This window comes from Coenobita brevimanus, chromosome 102, assembly GCF_032717465.1.
Source record: "Coenobita brevimanus isolate Jiangsu-jjx chromosome 102, ASM3271746v2, whole genome shotgun sequence".
NCBI classification, from domain to species: domain Eukaryota; kingdom Metazoa; phylum Arthropoda; class Malacostraca; order Decapoda; family Coenobitidae; genus Coenobita; species Coenobita brevimanus.
This window is the reverse complement of record NC_137055.1, coordinates 24,862,519-24,876,891: the sequence shown is the minus strand read 5'-3', so window position 1 is coordinate 24,876,891 and position 14,373 is coordinate 24,862,519.

The window sequence follows — 14,373 nt, the reverse complement described above, 5'->3', positions numbered from 1 at the left end:
ACCACCACAAAAAAAGAGGAAAACCCGAATAAAACAACATTAGGCAGCCGTGAAAAAACATTTCGCTACGTCACGTTCATTTCCCAACATCACTATTCTAATGTTTTACATCATACAAGAAAATGTAATTAGAAGTTTTTTTATAGAGAATTTCATCAGCTTTCTAAAGAGACAAATCTGGTTGTGATATGATTTGTAGTTTTCAAGAAAATGGCCAAAAATTTAAAGCCATTTTTGAAAAAAATTCAAGGAGCTCTAATTCAGAAATTTTCTCGCACGTTATGTTTTTATTGCATAATATTATGCAGAATTTCACCAGCTTTCTAATGACCTAAAAATTATTTCGATACGCCTCATAGTTTTCCAGTAAATCGCCGAAAACGACGGGGAACTCATGTCCGTACGTCACTTTCGTGATGTGCGCATAGCATACGGAATATGGCTGACATCAAAATTCCACACGAATCACAAAAACCTCACCAGGCCTACGAATTAACACCCCATGCTATACAGTACAAGAAAAAAAATGCAACAACACTCATACTCAAATTACACAGCAGCTAGATGGTTGGAGACTTCCTGAGCACTAACAAAAATAATAACAACTGTACAGGGGAGGACAGAGATGTGAACAAAATTAGGAGTAGATCTAAGTGGTAATTAATGCAAAGACTGAGCTCATTATATAGGGGCCGGCAGAGCTGGATACAACTTGTAAGAAGGACGCGCAAATGAAGCACAGAGGACAAAGAGCTGACACTCCTGCTCTGAACAATAGAAAGAACGACTTACTCTACTACAAGGGGGAGAAGGGGGGAGTGAGGCAGAACACGCAAGTCCGGTCACTATGGAAGCCACGAGGCGAATCGTGATCAAACATGCAGCACAATGTACGTTAGAATTATACAAAGGATGATGAAATCATAGGCTATGTAACACCTCCCCACAAAAAAAAAAAGAATTTTACAAAGGAAATTTCTTATTACTCTAAAACAATCTGTCTAAAGTCTAGATATGCAATTTGCAATAACATTTTCTTTCCCCTTGACATGCTGTATGTCTAATGAATACTCCTGAAGAAGTAGACTCCATCTTGTCAATCTCTGATTTTTATCTTTAAACTTACTAAGGAATTTCAGTGGGTTATGATCTGTATAAATGACTATGGGGTCAAAACCAGAACACAAATAAAATGAAAAATGCTGTAAACCCAAAATCAAGGCCAAAAGCTCTTTCTCAATAGTTGAGTAGTTCTTTTGAGGTGGAGTGAACTTCTTACTGTAATAAGATACAGGGTGTTCAATACCCTGATCATCCTCTTGCAGCAAAACAGCCCCAGCTCCTGTATCACTTGCGTCAACAGCCATCTTAAAAGGCTTAGCAAAATTTGGAGTAGCGAGCACTGGCTGACTTAATAGGATAGCTTTAAGTTTGCTGAAAGAGGATTCACAGTTATCGGTCCAGACAAATTTAACTCCCTTTTTCAGTAGGTCTGTAAGTGGTGATACAAGAATTGAAAAGTTAAGAACAAATCTCCTGTAATAACCTACCATTCCCAAAAATCTTTGTAGCTCTTTCCTGCTTTTAGGTCTGGGAAGATCACTTATAACCTGAACCTTAGCTGCTGGTGGTGCAACGTGTCCATCACCAATTACGTACCCAAGGTACTGAACTTTAGTTTGACCAAACTCACACTTTGATAAATTAGCTACAAGATTTGCCTGAACCAAACGCTCAAGAAATTTACTGACATGGCATAGGTGATCTTTCTAGTTGTCACTGAAGATTAATACATCATCAATATAAACAACACACCCTGCCAAACCCTCTGTTACAACATTCATGAGCTTCTGAAGAGTGGCTGGTGCATTCTTCATACCATATGGCATTACAGAACATGCAAAAGTCTTTCCTAGTGTTACAAAACATGAGATCTCCCTAGCATGTTCAGTCATAGGTACTTGCCAGTATCCCTTTAACAAATCAAACTTACTTATGTACCTAGCCTTTCCGATCTTGTCTATGCAATCTTCCACGTGAGGGAGAGGGTAAGTGTCTGTGTTGGTTATCTGATTAACACGTCTGTAGTCGATGCAAAGCCGCTGTGACCCACCTGGATTAGGGACTAGAGTGACAGGAGAACCCCACTCGCTCTGACAGGGCTCAATCATCTTGTGGTCCAACAGGTAGCCAAGCTCCTTCTGGATGAGAGGAACTTTCACTGGGTTCACACGGTAAGGAGGCAGTTTAATTGGCTTTGCATCTCCAACATCGACATCATGCATCAACACAGTGGTTCTTCCTGGAGTGGCACGGAACACTTGCGGGTACTCCTGCAATATTGCCGAAAACTCCTGCCTTTCCTCGGGAGCTAGATGAGAAAGCTTGGTCTGGAGATCATTCATGATATTAGGATTCTTCCCCAAACTATCACTCAGGCTCATGCTGCATGGGAGAACTTCACTTGCAGACTCGGGTGGAACAGCTACAGTGCAGACTGGGTTATTTTCGTCCCGCCTGTGATATAACTTTAGCATGTTGATGTGACAAAGTTGCTTGTTCTTTCTACGATCTGGTGTGGCGATGACATAGTTGACATCACTGAGTTTCTTCTCCACGAAATAAGGACCACTAAACTTGGCTTGAAGAGGTTGCCCATGCACCGGTAGCAGAATCAAAACCTAATCTCCTGGCTGAAAGTGGAGTAACCTGGACTTCTTATCATACCAAGTCTTCATCTGCTCATTAGCAGCTCCTAAATTCTCTCTCGCCAGCTGTAAAGCAGTGGACAGCCGTTCTTTGAACTTCATCACATACTCCAGCAGGTTGATGTCATCTTCCTTCGACAGCCAGCATTCCTTGAGTAGCTTAAGGGGTCCTCTTACTTCATGGCCAAACAGTAGTTCAAAAGGTGAGAAGCCCAGTGATTCATTTGGAGATTCTCTTGCAGCAAATAGAACGAATGGAAGACCTTTATCCCAGTCTTTCTGATGTTCCAAACAGTATTTCTTGAGCATCGATTTGAGTGTTTGATGATATCTCTCCAACGCTCCTTGGGTCTGGGGATGGTAAGCTGAAGACGTGATCTAGGTGATGCCCAACTCTTTCAGAGACTGCTTGAAAACCTTTGACATGAAATTACTTCCCTGGTCTGACTGTACCTCCTTGGGCAGACCAAACTTGGTGAAGAACCCTAGCATTTCCTTAACCACGTTCTTTGCTGAGATATTTCTAAGTGGAATGGCTTCAGGATAACGAGTAGCCATATCAATCAGGGTCAACACATAAGAAAATCCTGAAGAAGTCTTAGGAAGAGGGCCCACAATATCCACCAACACACGGGTGAATGGCGCCTCAAAAGGAGGAATGGGAACTAGAGGTGCAACCTTTTCGGTCTGATTACACTTCCCCACAACTTGACAGGTGTGGCAAGACTTACAATACCAGGAAAAATCTCTGAAGATACCTGGCCAGTAGAAGTGTTTCAAAATGCGTGCCATAGTCTTCCTCACTCCAAGGTGTCCTGCCAAACTGGAATCATGAGCCACTCTAATGATATCCTGCCTACAAACACGAGGGATGACAACTTGATGTACAACCTCCCATTCACAGTCGGCTGATGCTGTTGGGGGTCTCCACTTCCTCATAAGTACTCCTGACTTTATATAATAACAAGTAGAAGCACCGGCTGACTCTTCCTCACTGCAAGCAGAGTTAGCTAGACCTTTCAACTCAGGGTCAGCAACCTGCAACTCAACCAACTCTTGACGAGACAATTTATCAACAGTACGGGGTACTGTCACATTTGGTGAGTGGTCCAAATTAGCAAGAAAAGTGTCAGCTAGGATAACATCATCATCATCATCATTATCCTCTAAGTCACCAGTAACTTTAGATTTAACCCAAGTGACAGCACATGCAGAGAACACATCAAGGACATCACAATCCTGGGTCGCAGCCACTGGTTCACTAGACAACTGAGGAGCTGGACACACTTGACTTCCACCAATATCATATCCAAGTAAGAAAGTTACACCTAACATTGGGAGTGTCTCAACCAACCCAACCATAATGGAACCATTAACAAAACCAGACTCTAAATTCACTCTGCACAGAGGGACAGAGAAGTAATTATTCCCTACACCTTGTAAGATTACAGTTTCATCAGAGGAATTAACATTAGAGCCTAGAACACTGGTCAGCATAAGGGATTGGCAAGCACCTGTATCACGATATATTTTAACTGATTTCCTGTCATTACTGTCCAGAGGACTTACAAAACCATCAGACAAGAAATTAGCACATGTACTCTTGAGAGTGTCACCCACGTTACTGCTCAAAAGAGGAGCTTCATCATGAGAATTTAATTTACCCCTCAAAGCAGGTTCAGTTAACTCAGTTAAAGAATTCTGGGAACTCTCAAGGGTGGACACTAGACCAATTGACTGAATATTCAAAGACTCCTTATTGTTCACATCATGCTGTCTCCTGAAACATTTCTCCGTAGTATGACCAAGCTTACTACAATAAGTACATTTACTTTTCTGAAATCTAGAGGTGAAGCTGGTATTTAATTCCTGAGAAACATCATCTTTATTCTCTTTCCTGTTACCTGTACTCTGAGTAGAGGCAACGTACTTACTCTCAGCTTTTCTTTTTTCTCTAGAATATCTCTTGTGAGTGAGAACATATTCATCAGCTAAAACTGCAGCGTCAGACAAATTATCTATTCTTTTCTCATCAAGATATAGGCTTACATCATTATTAATACACCTTTTGAAGTCCTCCAGCAAAATCATCTGCTTAACTTTACCAAAACCAGAATCCACATTCTTAGAATTTAACCACTGCTCTAACAAATCTTCTTTGATTTTTGCATACTCAACATGGGAGTGCTTATCTTATTTATAAGTTATCCTAAATTTTACTCTATAGGCTTCAGGAACAAGGTCATAGGCCTAGAGAATCAAGCTCTTAACTACATCATAATTATCAGATTGATCCTGAGGCAAAGATGCATAAGTTACTTGAGCTTTACCGGTGAGAACAGTTTGAAGGAGTACTGGCCAATACTTTTGGGCCAGTTAAAACCTGTAGCTACCCTCTCAAACAACTGAAAATACTTTGTTAAATCAGATTCATTAAAAGGAGGGACAAGTTTAACATTTTTAGCCACATCAAAATCATCAGAGCTAGATGATCCAGTTCCACCTTGTTTCATGCGATACTCATGGTCCGCCTGAATCCTAGCAATTTCAACTTGTGCCTCAGCCTCCTTAGCACGAGCCTTAAACTCAGCCTCCTTAGCATTTGCCTGAAACTCAGCTTCCTTAGCACGAGCCTCCTGCAGGGCTAGCTGTAACTTAGCTAGTTCAATCTGCGTTTGCTCATTTGGAGGAATTACATTAAACAAGCTTTCATTAATCATGTCAACAATTTGATCTTTAGACTGATGAGAGCGAACAGCAATTCCCAATTGTTGAGCAACAAGCTTAAGTTCATTCTTTGTTCTGTTTTCTACATCACACACTGTTTGCACATTTGACAAAAAATCTTTGGCTTCATCAAGCGTAGTAATAGCAGACATCATGACTAAATCACAGTCACAAAATATCCAGCAATATCCTTATGATAATATCCTGAATATCCTGATAAGAGGTCGCCAAATTTATGTTACGGAACAGAGAGAGATAATGAACACTTCAAAGGAGAATACTAAAAATCACTACTGTCCCGCAAAGTTCCAGGTTCAAAACAAAAGAGTTAGGTAAAATTACAAGTTAAAGTTTAATGCTCAAATTATCAATTAAATATTCAAGACTCATAAGGAAAATGTAATAGCAAAAAACAGGTTAAATATATGGTTAACTGCAATAGCCTCTAGTAACACGAAATTAGCAAGTGTAAATTTATCTAAGTCAGCCCTGATAAAATGAGAAAACCGGATAATGCTCAGTGAATGCAAGATATATTAATACAGATACAATACATTATTACTAATGGCTGACACAAAAAAAAACATGAATCAGAAAAACCTCACTAGGCCTACGAATCAACACCTTTTGCTATACAGTACAAGAAAAAATGCAATAACACTTATACTCGAATTACACAGCTGCTAGATGGTTGGAGTCTTCACGAGCACTCACAAAAATAATAACAACTGTACAGGGGAGGACAGAGATGTCAACAAAATGAGGAGCAGATCTAAGTGACAATTAATGTAGAGACTGAGGTCAGTATATAGTGGCCGGCAGAGCTTGATACAACTTGCAAGAAGGACACGCAAATGAAGCCATAGGGGACAAAGAGTTGACGCTCCTGCTCTGAACAACAGAAAGAACGACTTACTTTACTATAAGGGTAGAAGAGGGGAGTGAGGTAGAACACGCTCGTGATCAAACATGCAGCATACTGTACGTTAGAATTACACAAAGGATGATGAAACCATAGGCTATGTAACAATATATATATATATATATATATATATATATATATATATATATATATATATATATATATATATATATATATATATATATATATATATATATATATATATATATATATATATATATATATATATATATATATATATATATATTGTTACGAAACAGAGAGAGATAATGAACACTTTAAGTGAGAATACTAAAATCACTACTGTCCCGCAAAGTTCCAGGTTCCAAAACAAAAGAGTTATGTAAAATTACAAGTTAAAGTTTAATACTGAAGCTAACAACTAAACATTCAGGACTGATAAGGATAATGTAATGGCAAAAAACAAGTTAAATATATGGTTAACTAAAATAGCCTCTATTAACACGAAATTAGCAAGAGTAAATTTATCTAAGTCAGCCCTGATAAAATGAGAAATCCGGATAATCCTCAGTTAATGCAAGATATATTATTACAGATACAAAATATTATTAATAATGGCTGACATCAATAACTCCATATGAATCACAAAAACCCTACCAGGCCTACGAACCAACACCTTATGGTATACGGTACAAGAAAAAATGTAATAACACTTATACTCAAATTCACAGCAGCTAGATGGTTGGAGACTTCCTGAGCACTCACAAAAATAATAACAACTGTACAGGGGAGGACAGAGATGTGAACAAAATGAGGAGTAGATCTAAGTGGCAATTAATGCAGAGACTGAGCTCATTATATAGGGGCCAGCAGAGCTTGATACAACTTGTAAGAAGGACGCGCAAATGAAGCCATAGGGGACAAAGAGTTGACACTCCTGCTTTGAACAACAGAAAGAACGACTTACTCTACTATAAGGGAGGAGAAGGGGGCAGTGAGGTAGAACACGCACTATGGAAGCCACGAGGCGAATCGTAATTAAACATGCACCATACTGTACGTTAGAATTATACAAAGGATGATGAAATCAAAGGCTATGTAACAATATATATATATATATATATATATATATATATATATATATGTGTGTGTGTGTGTGTGTGTGTGTGTGTGTGTGTGTGTATTTTTTTTTCAGCCCTCCTTCCCTTAAGTTTCACGACACACATACTCCTTCACAATATCTGAAGGTTCCCGCCACACATGATATACTCCCTCATATATATATATATACACAGACATATTTTCCCGTCCTTCCCCAAACGTTCCCCTAACACATGATATAATATTTTCCACGAACACTCGTGGCACATATCACAAACATTTTAGATAAGAATAACAAATTTCAACAATTGTTTTTGAAAGGTACACTTCCTGTCCACTAACGTTCGTGGTTGCCCAGCGTTGCAAGGTACAGTAACTGTTCACTTACATCCCTCGTTCCTTGCCATCGTTACCTTTCACAGCACACCTGCCGTTAAAGTATCGCTCACCTACACCACGCACTTAAACGAACACTCGCGGCACAGTTCACGTATATTTTACATAAAGTATAATTTATCACCGTCAGACCAAGGTACAGTACCTGTTCAATGACGTCCCTCGTTCCTTGCCATCGTTACCTTTCACAGCAAACCTGCCGCTAAAGTACCACTCACCTATGCCACGCACCTAAACTAACACTCACGGCATAGTTCACATATATTTTACATAAAGTATAATTTATCACTAAATGTCAGACTAAGGTACAGTACCAGTTCAATGACGTCCCTCGTTGCTTGCCATCGTTACCTTTCACAGCACACCTGCCGCTAAAGTATCGCTCACCTACGCTACGCACCATAATTTACACTGTCATGAGGATACGTGGCACATTTCGCTTACACTTGACACAATATCATACACAAATACATGACTACCACAATGATTCCACCCTAACCTCCACAATTATTCCCTTCCTTACTACGGTTCAACGTGACTGTGATGCAGCATCCTTCGCCGGGAGAGTAAGATGCAACTCTGTTTTATTGGCACACACCACACTCCATGAACATCTGCAGCATGTTTGATGTATAATTCACACAATTCCATATGCATTTTCACTATCAGAATCACAGTAATTCCATCCCTAAACACCTCTAATTCTCCCTTCCCGACTATAAAAACTGTACATGATTCCTGCCCCATTCCACACTATGGTTCATGGCGTCCATAATGCTAACTAGTTCCATAATTTCACCAAACCAGCCACAATATCTTTCACACAAAAAACAGTTTTGGCTGGCTTCATTATATACGTATTTGTAATCATGCCATAGGGCCTTGAGGAGGGCGAGGCGAAACCCCGCAACAGTGAACATGCATATCGCCTCTAAGCCTAACGATTGCTAATGAACACAATTCCTTTTCGTGATATATATCTATGTTCCATCGACAATATCACATACAAATATGCTCACAAATACTGGATTATCACACTGAGTCCATAGGGGCTTCGGCTTGGGCAGGATGGGGAGAATTAGTAGGAGTTTAAAGGGACAGTACATGCAACGCAACTCCACCATCTGGCTGCTTGGAAGAGACTGAGGTTTATCGCTACGTGCTGGGCTCGCTACGTGCTGGGCCCCATGAGGCAGCTCAGTGTTGCCAATGCCTTACCATTAGAAAGCACTGCACTTGCTATGACGCATCAAAATTTGATGCGAATCTGCCAGAAACTTAATTTTTGGCAAATTTGTTGGTGCTTAGGAATGCAATTCGAGTGACTGAACATCTTTAGAACAATCCACATGAAACGTGAATCGCGTGAGTGACCCTGAGAGGGCTAGAGTGGCTGCAGCAGAATACAGTGTGACAATCTTGGGAAGAGTTTTCCAGGTTCAAGCCTGCGACCAAGAGCTACTGGAGTCTGTGGAACCTTTTTTGTTTGAACAATGGACGACTGGAGTGTCAGTGGGAGACACCCTTTGGCCTCAGCAAGAATTGGCAACTGGTTGTTCCAAAGAAAATGAGGTCCTAGATCTTGGATGAGTCTCATAACCAGATCACTAGTGGGCACCTGAGAGTGAAGAAAACTTTAAGTCGGCTGTGACAGATGATCTGCTGGACTGGCATGTGTCAGGATGTTGAGGAGTGGTTTCAGGCCTTTGATGTATGTTGCACAAGAAGGGACCTAAGAAACGTTGCTGTGCCACGCTCCAGCTATACCAAGTGGATGCACCAATGGAAAGAGTCTCAGTGGACATTGCTGGACCTCTGCCAGTCATTGAAAGAGGAAACCGATATATACAGTATGTGTCGTCATGGACTAATTCACAGAGTGGCCAGAAGCCTATGCCATCCCTGATCAATAGGCTGCGACTGTTGCTCAGGTGTTGGTTGACCAGTCATTTTGTTTTTCTGTCATTTTGTGATGCCACAAGAACTACATTCAGACCACAGCAGAAACTTCGAGTTTGCTGCATTCCGAAAGTGCTGCAAGTTACTGGGTATCAAGAAGATCAGGACAGCCCCACTAAGGCCACAGTCAGATGGGATGGTGGATAAATTTAACTAGACCATGGGACAAGAACTGGACAAACGGACTAGGACCAGAAATGACCTGCATTGCTGATGGCATATTGGTCTGCATCCTCTGAGTCTACAAGCTACATCTCTGCAAAACTGATGCTGGGCCACGAGTTACATTAATCCACTGACTTGTTAAAGGGAAGACCACCTGGTGAAGAGCTGTCTACAGACACCTCCAGCTATGCGAAGCATCTTCACGAAAGGCTGGCTGAGGTACATCATCAAGTGTAAGGAGCCCTTAAGTTTTCAGGAGAGGTGATGAAATGCAAGTATGATGCCAAGGCAAGTGATGTGAGCTTCAAGGATGGTGAGAAATTTGATTATACAATCCTCAGTGAAAGAAGGGACAGGCACCGAAGCTGCAGAGTCCGTGGGACGGGCCTTACACTGTGTTGGATCACCTGTCAGATGTAGCATACGGGATTCAGGGGGACAGGAAATCTTGCCTGAAGGTGGTACTCATGAATCGTCTCTGGCAGTACCACGGGCCTGGACAGTACAGCTGGGACATCTCCAAGGATCCATTCTCTCCCGCAGTTGAGGATGTTGAGGAGGACCAAGAAGCTGAAGTTCAAGAGGATGGTAACAGTTTCCCAAATGAAGAAGTGAATCAGGAAGAGGACCAAGACATTGTAGGAGGAGTGGACTGTGTGGAGGAGCAGAGACGTTGTCAGAAGTGGCACAGAAGAAGACCTGATAAGTTGGAGGACTATTTTGTGTACAATTCGATATTTCTTTAGGATTAATTATGTCTGTAGGTACTGTGTAGTTTTGTCGGGACGACAAAATGCTAGGAAGGGAGTAGTGTTGAGAAGCGGGATTTACTGGAACTTTCCCAGTGCTTCTCGTATTTTACCATTATGTGTCATAGTTGCCAGTTAGCCTGCTAATTGTGGGCGGAATTATTTTGTAAATTTATGCATTAAATTTTATGCTCTTTTTCTCTATAGCCTACTGTTTTACTTACGTGATTGTTTGTTAGATTGTGTAATTTCATCTCAGTTTGTATGCTAAATAATTTAGGATGTTATGCAGTGTAAGAAAACTCTGACATGTTTTGAATGTCTCTGATTTGGCAACTGTTGTAGTTAGAGTATACTCGAGCATTCGAGCATAAGGCAAGATTATAAAAGGATGGGGAAGGGACTAGAGGGCTTTCAGTTCAGTTTAAGTTTAGTGCAGTGTCACTTCAGTGTAACTACAGATTCTATAGCTCTGGTACTTGCGAAAACAGTGAAGAGTAGTTGGCAGGCATTAAGTTTAATTGCAGTTAGTGAAGACTATAGCTCCGGTACTTGTGAAAACAGTGAAATGCAGTCGGAAACATTAAATGTTAAGTGCAGTTAGTGGAGATTGTATAGCTCCTGTACTAGTGAAAACTGTGAAGTGAAGTTGGCTAGCATTAATTGTAATTATTTGGAAAATGAAGAAAGTGAATTGAAGAAGCCAGTTCTTATAAACGACGCCCAAGGTGATCCTGTGTACTGTACAACGAAAGGCTGCCTCTAGGAAGAACAACCCACTGGGCAATGTCTTTCCTATACTGAACTACTGTTGTTGGAGCCTGTGGTAGTGTGTGACAGGGACGTAACAGAATCTAACAGTCGTTTTGTAAGGCACAGTGGCAGCAAAATGGTTTGCCTCATCTGGTAGAACATTGATACCATGATCTACTGCGATTGTAATTTAATTAGCAGTTATTCACAGTGTATGTTGCTGCTATGACCTGACTTGACAGTAAGAAAAGGGCCCATATACTCCTTGCTTCTCTCTCTCTCTCTCTCTCTGTATATATATATATATATATATATATATATATATATAATCAGCAGCAGCAGCAGCCGTTTGAGTATCCACTGCAGGACCGGCATATCCCGACCGAAGTCGGGACGATACAGCCAATGTATCTCTACCAAGTGGCTTAGACTGTCTGGTAGAGATTGTATGTAGGGTGATAAGTGCTTGTAAGTGTAACTGTAGTGTTGGAGTGGCTTTGGATGTGTGTGTAGTCTGTGAACCAAGTGTAATCGGCCCGCGCAAGCTGACTGGGTGCAAGCATACTTTATAGTAAGCGAGACTGGTTCAACCACAGCACCCCTTGTGTCCGCCAATACAGTATGTGGCCGGGTGAACACTCCCAAAGTTTATTACCCTGGCGGGGCGCGAACCCTGGTTCACCCGTGTACGAAACGCACACTTTACCACTGTACCACATAGGCTCCATATATATGTCATCAGCCATTACAAGTACACTGCTGAACTGCTGAACAAAGGCCTCCCCCAACCTTCTCCACGAATTCCATGATTGAGCCAATCTCTGCCACATTTTCCTTGCAAATTTCTCTAGCTCATGTCTGCACCTCCTACGAGTATCTGATCCTTTTTTCTGCTACGCTTACAATCTCTTGCTGTCCAGTCAGTCAGCCTCTTGCTTCATTGGTTATCCCTTATTCTTGCTACATGGTCTGCCCACCTCCATTTCTGTTCTTTTATAATTTCTATAATGAATTTGACTTTAGTCTGCTCTCTCACTAAAGTTGTTTTTTTCCCTGTCTCTTAAAAATATTCCCAACGTTGACCTTTCCATTGCTCACTGAGAATGGATTAGTTATTTTCCTATTGATTTTGTTAGGCCCCAGGTCTCACAGCTGTACATCACAGCTGGAATTATTCATGCACTATGTACTTTTCGTTCTATACGTATTGGCTATCTACTTTTCATAATGTCTCTGTCTTTACCAAGAGCTTTCCATCGAATTGTAATAAGTCTTTTTATTTAGCCATCGTTGTCTTTCGTTAATTTTAGAATTTACCCCAAGTATCTGTACTCCTCGACATCTTCCAGAATTTCTTTGCTTATTCTGATGACGCTCTAATATATATGTGGATTAAACATTAGTTTTACTCTGGTTCATCTCTAGTGCTACTTTGAGACTTTCTTCTGTACAGGTCATTTAACACTTCTTGCAATATCTCTGTTGTTTTCGAGATTAGGACAATGTCATCTGCAAATCTTAAATGGTTAACTTTTTCTCCATCTGTGTTTATTCCTTTGCTCTCCCAGTCTAGCTTTCTGAATTTAGTTTCTGAGCATGCTGTAAATAATTTTGGTGAAATTGTATTTCCCTAATGCATTCCCTTCTCAGTCTTAATGTTTTCCGAGTTTTTATGTGATTTAACTGTGGCGGTTCCCTCTTTCTATATGTTTTTAGCAGTTTTACAATGATGTCATTTAGTCCTAGTTCTTGCAATGAATTTATAATTCCTATGTGCTCCACTGGGTCAAAAAACTTTTCGTAATCAACAAAACTTAAGCAGAGTGGTTCATTATATTCTATAGTTTTCTCAATTATCTGATTCATTGTGTGTAGATGATCAGTAGCCGAATACTCGCTTCGGAATCCTGCCCGTTCATGAGGTTGGTTTTCTTCCAGATTTGTTATTCTGTTCATAAGGACGTTAGTAAGGAGTTTGTAAATGACTCATAGTAAGCTAATGGGTCAACAGTTACTGGGACCTTTTATAGTCGCCTTTTTTGTAAAGTAAAATAACCATTGCATTACACCATGTTTGGGGAATTTTCTTGTTCATGATACAGAGTCAGGAAGTAGGCAAGCCTGTTAAATGCTTCCACTCCTGCATCCAACAGTAAATATGCTACTACTCCATCTTCCCTCAGAGCCTTCCGTCTTTTCATATTTTTAAGAGAAATAATTACCATGGTGTTTCCTCAGGTATTTCACTTGTGTCAGCTGAAAAGTTAGCTATTGGTACTACTGTCCTTGATGCATACAGTACTCTGTCAAATTCTTCAACTCTCTTCACCATCTTATCTCTTCACTTAATGACTTCACCGTTTTTGTACTTCAGTGATATATTTGGTTTCATTCCTTAAGCCACTGTACTTCGAACCTGTTTCAGACTTTTTCGCTTTTCTGATGGTTTCCTTGGTCCATGTTTCTCTTTCTTTTTTTTTTCTCTTTGTCTCTTGTTGATAGGCTTATTTAATCCCACCTGCTCTAATTCATCTTTCATTGTTTTTACTTTCATTTCATTTCTTTTTTCAAGAGTTCGAGTGTCTATTCCGAATACTTCTTGGATCTCGTTGTATTAGGTTTGCCTATTACCTCTGCTGATTCTCTTGCCACTTTTGTCTGTCATTCAACCTATCAGTGTCACATTCTGCATTACTTACAGCCTGAAATCTGTTCGTTATTTCCAACTGAAAAACTGCTTTGTTTTCATTTCCTGATTTGTGGGGGGGGCATATCTTTTTATTTTTAATCATCATCTTTCTCTCACTTCTGGAACTGAATCTAGCTGTGCAACCCACCATTCAATGCTACTTCCTATATTTACTTTGTTGATAACTGTGACATTAATTTTGTGATGGTTTTATTCTTTTCTGCCATAATGAAGTCGATTTCA